The sequence below is a fragment of the Dama dama genome, chromosome 23, assembly GCF_033118175.1.
Source record: "Dama dama isolate Ldn47 chromosome 23, ASM3311817v1, whole genome shotgun sequence".
In the NCBI taxonomy this organism is placed as follows: Eukaryota; Metazoa; Chordata; class Mammalia; order Artiodactyla; family Cervidae; genus Dama; species Dama dama.
This window is the reverse complement of record NC_083703.1, coordinates 34,069,872-34,080,043: the sequence shown is the minus strand read 5'-3', so window position 1 is coordinate 34,080,043 and position 10,172 is coordinate 34,069,872.

Here is a 10,172-nt window from a genome sequence, read left to right as displayed (position 1 = left end):
TACAATACCTGCCAAATATCAAAAACCCATCAAAACAGAGAAGAGCTGAGCCCTTCTCCCCAAAAGATGAGTGCACGCACACCTATGCACCTGGGGAGACAAGGAAGGAACTGGAGGGGCCTGTATGGTCTTCTGAGAGGAAACCAGCCTCATGGAGCTAATAAATCCCTTGTAGGAGGCACATATGCATATGTACAAAAGCTCATGAATGGCGTCCATTAAGATTTTCAAAAAGCCTTTCACAAAGTTTCACACAAAAGGCTATTTTAGAAATTGAGTCACCATGGTGTGATGGAGACTAGGGGTGAAGCAGAGGGAAGTTGCTTAGAGACAAGAAACAATGGTTTAGGATTCAGGAGCACTTCTTGGGGGAAGAAGTATAAACATTGGCATTCCTCTATGATTAGTCTCACTTAATGATTTTGTGAATTGTTTAGAGCAGTGATTATGAAAAGCCCAAGTATATAGGAATAACCTGAAGTTAACATGAAAATACTGAACTGGTTTTCATGTGGGCAAAAATAAAGTCTTGTTTTTTATTTTATGTGTTTATTTATCTGGCCACGCCATTTGGCAAGTGGGATCTTAGTTCCCGGGGATCAAACTCATGCCCGTTCATTGGGAGCACAGAGTTTTAACCACTGGACTGCCAGGGAGGTCTCCAAATCAAGTCTTGACCTTATGGAACAATAATCTAAAGGATACTTAAAAGATTCACTTAACAGTTCCTGAGGATCTACTATGTGGCCAGCTATTGTGCTGCACGTTAGGCAGGAAATAATAATTAAGAAAGCATTTGTTCCTGTTCTTAGGGAACTTAAATGGAACAAGAAGACGTTTCCTGAATCTTGAGAAAAGTAAATTTAAAGTGAATAAAGGAAGTAGTTCAAACAATAGGAAACACATGGAGCTTGGTTTTCTAAGCATTATACTGATAAGGTTAAAAAATTTAAATATACTAAATGTATTTAGACAACTTTATAAAAGCCACTGCTATGATGGTTTTATTAAGGAAAGACAGTGTATTTGTGACCACATTCATAACATCTAGATATATTAGAACCATTTTGTTGTTGTTGTTGTGATGAAAGTGATTAAAAACCCGACTCAAAGCTAAGAGAAAAGACTTCCTGGTGGTCCAGTGATTAAGGCTCTGTGCTTCCAATGCAGGGGGGTCCATGTTTGATCACTACTCAGAAAACTAGATCCCACATGCCACAATTAAAGAGTCCGCATGATGCAGTGCAGCCAAATAAATTAAAAAAGCAAAAGAAAAGGTAAGCCTGGCTTTAGGCAGAGCTGGGCTCAGAGAGGTAGATGTATGAGGATTTGGTGTGTTTAACTCACTCTGCACCTCTCAGCTCTGTTTTATTCTAAGAATTTTTTCACATGGACCAAAGGGGTCCTATATAGAGACACAGGAGACAGAAGAATTCCAGTTTCCCACGTTTCACAGCACCTGTGATCCTAGGAGGCCTGGTTTCTGCCAGCACCCGTGTCAATTCCTGAAAAAGGACTCTGTGTGTGTCTCATCCCCCAACCAGTCACTCTGGCCACGGAGTTGCAGTATTGTTACTGACCAGGCTGGGGACACGGTGGCTGCCCAACCCCAAGAGCCAGGGTGAGGCGAGCTTTCAGTTTCCAGAGCCAGGCTGAGAAGGAGCAAGGAGTCATTTCCCAAACAGATGGCAGGCAGACAAAAATAACAGAGCATATCCAGCTACTTCCTCTCCATAAGATCCTCATGAACTGATTTTGATCATGGAAAGAGCCTCTGAAATCAGCCCCCTCTGATCTCTGCCTCCTGATATTACATTGTTCTGTGATCCCCTCCCTTCCACGTGGGCTGGATTTAGTGACTCACTTCTAGAGAAGACAATATGGTGGAGGCGATGGTGTCAGTTCTGAGATTAGGTGATGAAGGACTGCAGATTCCCTCTTGGTGGCTCTAACTTTTGCTGGCTTTCTCTTGCCTGGTTCCCTTGGGGAAGCTGGCGGCCATGTTGCGAGTCAGCCCCTATGGAGGGGCTCAGGTGAGTAAGACTGGAAGTTGATTTCCTGAGACTGATAATAACCAGGTGTGCGAGCTTAGAAGTGGCTTCTACCCTCCAGGTCTAGTCTTTAGATGAGAACCCAGACCTAGCTGACTGCTCACTTGCAGCTTCATAGAGCTCAGCTCAACTGTGCCTAGATTCCTGCTCCACGAAAACTGAAAGAAGCAGCATTTTTATTTATATAAGTCACTATGGAGGCAATCTGTTAAACAGAAATAAGTAACTAATACACTGGGGTTGGTGCAGTGAAGTAATATTTATGTTCTCATGTACAGATGCCCCCAAATAGATAAATACATACAGGATCAGGCAAATAAATCTGTTAAAATGTCATATGTGATTTCTGCCATATGTTTGAATATCTTCTGGGTTGAATGTGAAGAAACCGAACTTTTCTCCACTAGATGAAATGACTGGGTATTATTTTTTATCTATAAATAGACAGACTGTGTAGTAGTTGTCTTGCATCTTTTTAAATGCAAATTAAGTCAAGATCCAGCAATTACAGCATCCTGTAGGTAGGTAAAGTCTAGACTATGTTATTTGGCTATGTTCTGGACTGTTTCTCTAATTTTTCCATGGTTCAAAAAAGGTTTTCAATTGTAATTTAAGGCGAAAAAGAATCATTTTGCCAAGTTTCCTTTGACTCGTTTAAAAGATCTGACACAAGTCTCCACAAAGTGAAGGTCCCTATAAGGTCAACATGACTTCGAGATCTGTTTATGTCTTGTGTTTGCAGGTTACCTAAGTACCTCTCCCTGCTGAAAAGCCTATATAATCTTCAAGGAAAAGAGAAAGAGGAGAGTCCAATATCAAAAGAATGTTTTGTTGAAGCCAATTTTCTTTAGCAGCAGTTTTACAATAAAAATAAAAGATATTTTTAAGTGTATAAATCCACACTCCTGGGTATAAACACCAGACTGATATCACTCCATTAAAATATCAAGCTGTAGCCTCTGTAAACTGTGTAGGTAATAGAGATGTGTTGATTAACTTCAATTCAAGTACGCATACCTGCTACTATTTCCAGAAGTTAATTACTACCCTTGGGCATTTTTAACTTATGTATAGTGTTGAGTGGGAGTTTCCTGCAATGATTGCCCTAATATTTCACTGAATTCTAATTAGCAGCTGATTACCATTCCTCCTGTCACCACATAACCCCAACTGCTGCTGTAACTTTATTTTTTCAAATACAACAGAAAGTCTGTCCCTAAGTTGTGTCCAATTCTTTTGTGACCCCATGGACTGTCACCCACCAGGCTCCTCTGTCCATGGGATTTCCCAGGCAAGCATACTGGAGTGGGTTGCCATTTCCTTCTCCAGGGGATCTTCCCAATCCAGGGCTCGAACCTGGGTCTCCTGCTTGGCAGGTGGATTCTTTACTATCTGAGCCACCAAGGAAGCTCCACAACAGAGGGAGGTTCCAACAAGTTCTGCAGGGGACAAATTGCATTTGCTGTGATTTCTGTAAGATGTAGCTGTATCCAGACAATTAGCATGCTCAATCAAATGCTCAATCAAAACAAAGTTGATTTGGAATTCCTTAGGGGTCCAGTGGTTAAGAACCTGCCTGCCAATGGAGAGGCTACGAGTTCAATCCCTGGTCTGGGAAGATTTCACATGTCTCGTGGTAACTAAGGCCGTGTGCCACAACTACTGAGCCCACACCCTAGAGCCCGTGCTCTGCAACAAGAGAAGCCACTGCAACGAGAAGCCCACACTCCACAACTAGAGAGGAGACCCTGCTTGCCACAACATAGAAAGCCCACGTGAAGCAACAAAGACCTAGCCAACCAAAATTAATAATTAAAAAAACCCCAAAAAACAAAGTTGATTTGCTTGTGTATTTTGGGATACCAGTGGCTCAAAATAAGCCTCTAATATGCCTCCCACCTTCTTATGGGATCCAGGTTTTCTTCCAAGAAATTGGAAGCAGGACCCTTTACTTGGAATTCATAGGAATTCAGTGAATACTTAGAATTTATTACAAGTTACTGGTAAGCTAATTTTATGATGCAAATCCCTTCATCCTAAACAATTCTCATTCACATGTATAGAAAATTCCATGTTTTAACATATATTTCATTTGGGTGAATTGTGTTTCGTGTTTTTTTTTTCCTTTTTCTTCCTTATCTAATTTTCTACTACTGTTGAGGACTGCTTTAAAGCTATTTATTTTTTTTTAATTTTTAAAAAGTATTCATCTATTTATTTGACTCTATCAGGTCTTAGTGTCGGCTCTTGAGATCCTCATTGCTCTGCAACACATGGAATCTCAGTTCCCCAACCAGGGATTGAGCCTGCGTCCCCTGCATTGCAAGGCAGATTCTTAACTTCCCTGGGCCACCAGGGAAGTCCTGAAGTGATTTAATTTTTGTTGTTGTTTTTCAGTCCTTAGAAATTTAATGAGAAAAATTTTCTGAATATACACGTTCATACAAAGATATCCCCTTATTGCCTATAATAATGCCAGGATATATTCAAGGTTATTGACCCCAAGGAACTGAAGTAGTATTGAAACGGAGCAGAACCCTGTAGTCCTTGCCCTCCATGTCTCAGGCTGCCTTTTGTCTGTGGAAAAACTTTAGCCAAAGAATAAGTTTAATCAGAGAAGTGAGAAAACACAAAAACAAAGAAAAGCAGTTGAATAGGACAAAACAATACTTTGGCCAGTAAGCAAAGTCAAGGACCTTTATTTCCTCCTTAAAGGCTATAGATAATATTCTGAGCCATATCCTGTGAGCTGTCTGATAGACACTGAAACCTCCTCCAGGTGGAAGAAGTTAACTATACCACGACCAGACTGTAGCCACGACATAAGTTGCCACAGTTTTGAGAATTGGCCTCAAAGAAATGGGAACAATCCAACCCAGGAACTAAAGATGAGCTGTACTTAAAATGATCAAGAAGAAACTGGTCAGACCACTGATGACCAATTTCAAGATGATCATCACCACTGACTGTGTCGTTTCTACATGTAGCCCCCTCCCTCCATCTGTCAGGTGGGGGAAGTCAGCCTTTGGGCCTAAGTCCCCCTGGCTCACCAGGTTGCCAGCATCCAAAATAAAGCAAACTTTCCTTTCCACCAACCTTGCCTCTTTATTGGCTTTTAAGCAGTGGGCAGCCAGGCCCCACTTTTTATTACAGTCTCTGCAGGGCTAGATGCTTTGTTGTCTGTAGGATCTGGAGAAGAAACAGAGGTGATAGTTCCATCTTCCCTCCCAGAGTCAAGAACCTTGACACCCCAGTCTAGGAGTGGTTTGTTTGCCCTGGAATCATGGCCAAGCTAAGTTGGTGCCCTTGTACCACAATTATGGAGGGATTCTATGTACCACCTTGATTTTACATTGAAAAGCTAAGTTTTCTTTTTTTAAAATCCCAACTCCAGATAATTCCACAGAGAGATGATTATGGCTTTATGGCTTTTTTTTTTTTTTTTTTTTTACCACGCAACTTGTAAGATCTTAGTTCCCTAACCAGGGATTGAACTGAGGACCTTGGCAATAAAAGTTCAGAGTCTTAACCCCTGGCCTGCCAGAGAATTCCTAAGAGAAATGGTTATTATGTATGATTATTAGCCTACTTAAAGCGGAAGAGATTTCTATATATAACTCCCAAGGGAAAAAAATCATAACAGGGAAGTTTGCTAGATTTTGCTATAAAAAAAGGAAAAACATTTTCAAGTTTAAAAAAATACCACAAATAAAGCAAACAGGCACCTGAAAATAATGGGAGGTATCTGCAATGTATATGGCAGAGGATTAATACATAGAGAGTTCTTTCTAATCTCTGTAAATAAAATTTTCCATTTCTTTTCCTCTTCTGGGGATAGAGGCAGTGAAAATGGTTACATTTGGCACACCATCGTAGGCTGACTTACGACACAGCCTCTAATCAAATCAGTCTGCCCTGACCCCTGGTATTAGAATTGTTTACTTTATACCAAGAAGAGTGGGGCGACACCAAAGTCCACATGTGGCCTGTGCCCAGGTCGAGTCCTAGGGGTTCGTGCTGTGAGACGGAGCATCCCGTTTAGACGCTGAAAACAAAAATCCACGTCATCTGGGCCCTTGGCGCCTTCCCGGTTAAGTGTGTCCGTGACAGGATCAAGTGTCCTCTTCTTCCTGAGGAGCAGAAAATCATTGGGAAAGTGTTGAGGGTACAAGCACAGACTCAGGAAGCTAAATTTAAAGGTCTTATTTTTCTTCTAGATTTTATTGGCGTATAGTTGATTTACAATGTTGGGTTAATTTCTTCTGCACAGCAAAGTGACTCAGATATATGTATTAATATATATGTATACATAGATGTTCTTTTTCATATTTTTTTCCATTATGGTTTGTCACCGAAAGCTAAATTTAAAAATGGAGCTATTTTTTTTTCTATAAAGTTGTGTAAATTATTTTTTTTAATTTATTTTAAATCGGAGGATAATTGCTTTACAATGTTGCGTTGGTTTCGCTGTAGGACAAAGTGAATCAGCTCTACCTGTACACAGGGCCCCTCTCTCTTGAGCCTCCCTCCAGCCCTGGGGTCCTCACAGACCACAGACCAGGTTGAGCTCTCTGTGCTATGTAGCAGATTCTCACTAGCTATTTTACACGTGGTAGTATATACATGTCAGTGCTACTCTCTCCATTTGTTCCATCTTCTCCTTCCCCTGTTGTGTCCACAGGTCATTCTCTGCGTCTGCATCTCTTTTCCTGTCCTGCAGATAGGTTCAGCAGTACCGAAACATGGACTTTTCTGAATAGTTGTTTAAAAAATCAAAAGGCTCATAAAAAAATTAAGTCATGGGAAAGTGAATGGGCACATTTTTCACCAAATCTGGGGATATTTTAGGGGCAGTGTGATTTTAATTTTTTTTTTATTCTTTTTTATTTTTTTGGCTGCGTGGCTTGTGGAATCTTAGTTCCCCAACCAGAGACTGAACCCTAGCTCTTGGCAGTGAGGAATCCTAATCACTGAACCGCCAGGGAACGCCCCAGTGTGACTTTAAATATAGCCTAAGTGTTATTCCAGGAATCCTTCCGGGGGGACTCTGGGAAGACCAAGGGAGGTGGGAAGTCCCACTTATGGCAGCAGAACCTGAAGTTCAGAGTGAGGCTCTTGGGGTCCCTGCGGGGCACACCCGCCTGTGAGTATTTACAGCTGATAAACGAGAGAGCCTCATCAGAACTGGACGAGATGAGCCAGGTGGGGGGTTGCCCTCAGGGCCTCTCACTCTGGCTTGTTCATTTGCTCATTCAGCAAGTCTTTATTGAGTGACTGCTGTATACCAGGCACTCTGCTGGGTGCTGAGGATACAGCAGTGAACAAAATGGACACCAACAGTGAACAAAACAGATAGCCTCTCCCCACTTACGTTCTACTGACACGTAGGAAGAAACCATAAGACGTAGCTGGTGTTATAACAAAATACAAAAGATGCACAATTTAAAAACCAAAATAGGAACCCTCTCTACATTGCTGGTGGGAATGTAAATGGGTGCAGCCACTATGGAAAACAGTATGGCGGTTCCTCAAAAAACTAAAAAGAGAACTGTTGATACCATATGACCCAGCAATCCCATTCCTGGGTATACATCCAGAGAAAGTGAAAACATGAATTGGAAAAGATAAATGAACTCTAACGTTCATAGCAGCACTGTTCACAATAGCCAAGATATGACAGCAACCTAAATGTCCACTGACAGAAGAATGGATAAAGATGTGATCTATATACACTATGGAATACTATTCAGTCATAAAAAGAATGAAAATCTGCCATTTGCAGCAACATGGATGGACTTGGAGGGCATTATTCTAAGTGCAATAAATAAGACAGGAAAACAAATACTGTGTGATATCACTTATACATGGGACCTGAAAAATACAACCATACTTCTCTGGTGGTACAGTGGATAAGAGTCTGCCTGCCAATTCAGGGGACACGGGTTCGGTCCCTGGTCTGGGAAGATTACACATGTCACGGAGCAACTAAGTGTGCGAGCCACAGCTACTAAAGCCCACATGCCTAGAGCCTGTGCTCCACGACAAGAGACGCCAACACAGTGAGAAGCCCACGCTCCTCAAGGAGGAGTAGCCCCTGCTCACTGCAACTAGAGAAAGCCAGCAAGTAGCAATAAAGATCCCGCACAACCAAAAATAAATCAATTAATTAAAAGTACAACAATTGAGAAGATGCACAGATATAGAGAACAAATTAGTAGTTACCAGTGGGTAGAGGGGAGGGGGAAGAGGCAATATAAAGGTAGGGGATTTAACTACTATGTATAAAATAAGCTAAAGGGATATATTGTACAACACAAGGAATATAGTAAATATTTTAGAATAACTATAAATGGAGTATAACCTTTAAAAATTGTGAATGACTACATCGTACACCTACAACATATAATGTTATACAGCAACTATATGTCAATAAAAAACACAAAAACCAAGACATCTGTTGTTTTCACCAGCTAGATTGGCCAAAGTTCTCTGATAAACATGATACTCCCCAGGTTTGGGCCAACCTGGCATGGAAAAATAAGCAGTTTAATCTAGTTCCAGAAGAGGGGGAGGGGCAATATGAGTTGGTACAAACTTTCAGGACAGCAACTGACTGTATGTATCAACAATCTTTACTCCCCCAGTGCCAAATCTTCTGATTTGTTTTTATTTATTTGTTTATTTTGGCCACACCACATGCAATATGTGGGATCTTAGTTCCCCGACCAGGGATTTAACTCTCACCCTCTGTAGTGGAATTGAGAAGCCCTACCCACCAGGGAAGTCCCTTTGTTTTTGGTTTTTTTTTTTCTGGTTTATTATCCTAAGGAAATATTCATGGATTACGCAAAGATTTCTATATAAGAAGGAAGGTAGGTGGTTGAAGCCTGAGCCTGGACTCAGACAAGCCGGGGCTGCCAGGCAGGTTCTGCACCTGCCATGTGTGTGACCTCCAAGCTAAGTGGTGTCTGTCAGAGGCTGCGTGAACTTAGGCAAGTGACATAGCCTCCAGGAAGCATGTTCCTCATGGTAAAATGGTGATAATAGGATTCACCGCATGGGACGCTGTGAAGAGTAAATGAGAAAATGCACAGAAGCACTCAGCACAGTGCCTGGAACATGGGGAGGCTTCAATATACATAAACCAAAGATGGAAAAAAAGGAGTATATGTTCAGTCTAGTGTCATTTTTATGCTGGTAAAAAAAAAAAAAGGAGAGAGAGAGAAATTGCCTAAGGGATTTAAAAGTAATATTAGAGAAGAAAGACCAACCCAACATTGAAAATCAAGTTGCAGATGAACAGTCAGTGGCATGGAAAATGATCACAGTGCATTGTTAGGGGAAAAACAGTTGGTTATAAAGAGTACATTCAACAGAATTTCAATTTTAGGAAAAAAAAGAATAGAAAGACAATACTATGCATTTTCCACAATGAACATGAATTATTTTATAACTGAAATAAACCCTGCATATTATGTATAGCAGACATATGTAAGCTCTTGGATGTCCAGCATCACCCCCAATTCCTTATAACATCCCAGTATTCTTATGGGGAATAATCTTTGTCGCTGTGACAGGAGGAGGGCAGTTTGTGGCTCCCATATCTACTTTCACATATGGAAGTCAAGAGGGCTTTGGCCTCAGAGGTGGTGCTACATGAAGGGTGGGTCTTTGGGAAGATGGTTTTAGTGAGGTGACATACTGTGGGTGGGGAAGTGGGTGGGGCTGGGATTAGCTTCATCCCTGCCCTTTCTCAAGCCCAGGTTTCCTCCTCCTACTGTGTTCAGGAGCCCCTCTTAGCCTTCCAATAAATTCTTTTCTGCCTAAGTTAGTCAGAATTTATTTCTGTTGCTTGTTGTTGTTACTAAGAACTGTTATTAGTAAGTTATTTTTAATAACTGGAAAATGAATTAGGCAAGCTGCGCTTAATATAACTACAGCTGCAGGACCATACTTTGCAGGAATAGTCTCATGCACACAGGCAGGTGAGGCTGAGAAAGTAAGAAGGAAATGCTACATGTCCTGGCTGTGCCTACTGAATGCCAAACGTCTGGAATTTTGGAGATGAAAATTCATGGAAAAATTCAGATGCTCTCAAATATCCAGTTGTTTGAGGTGGTG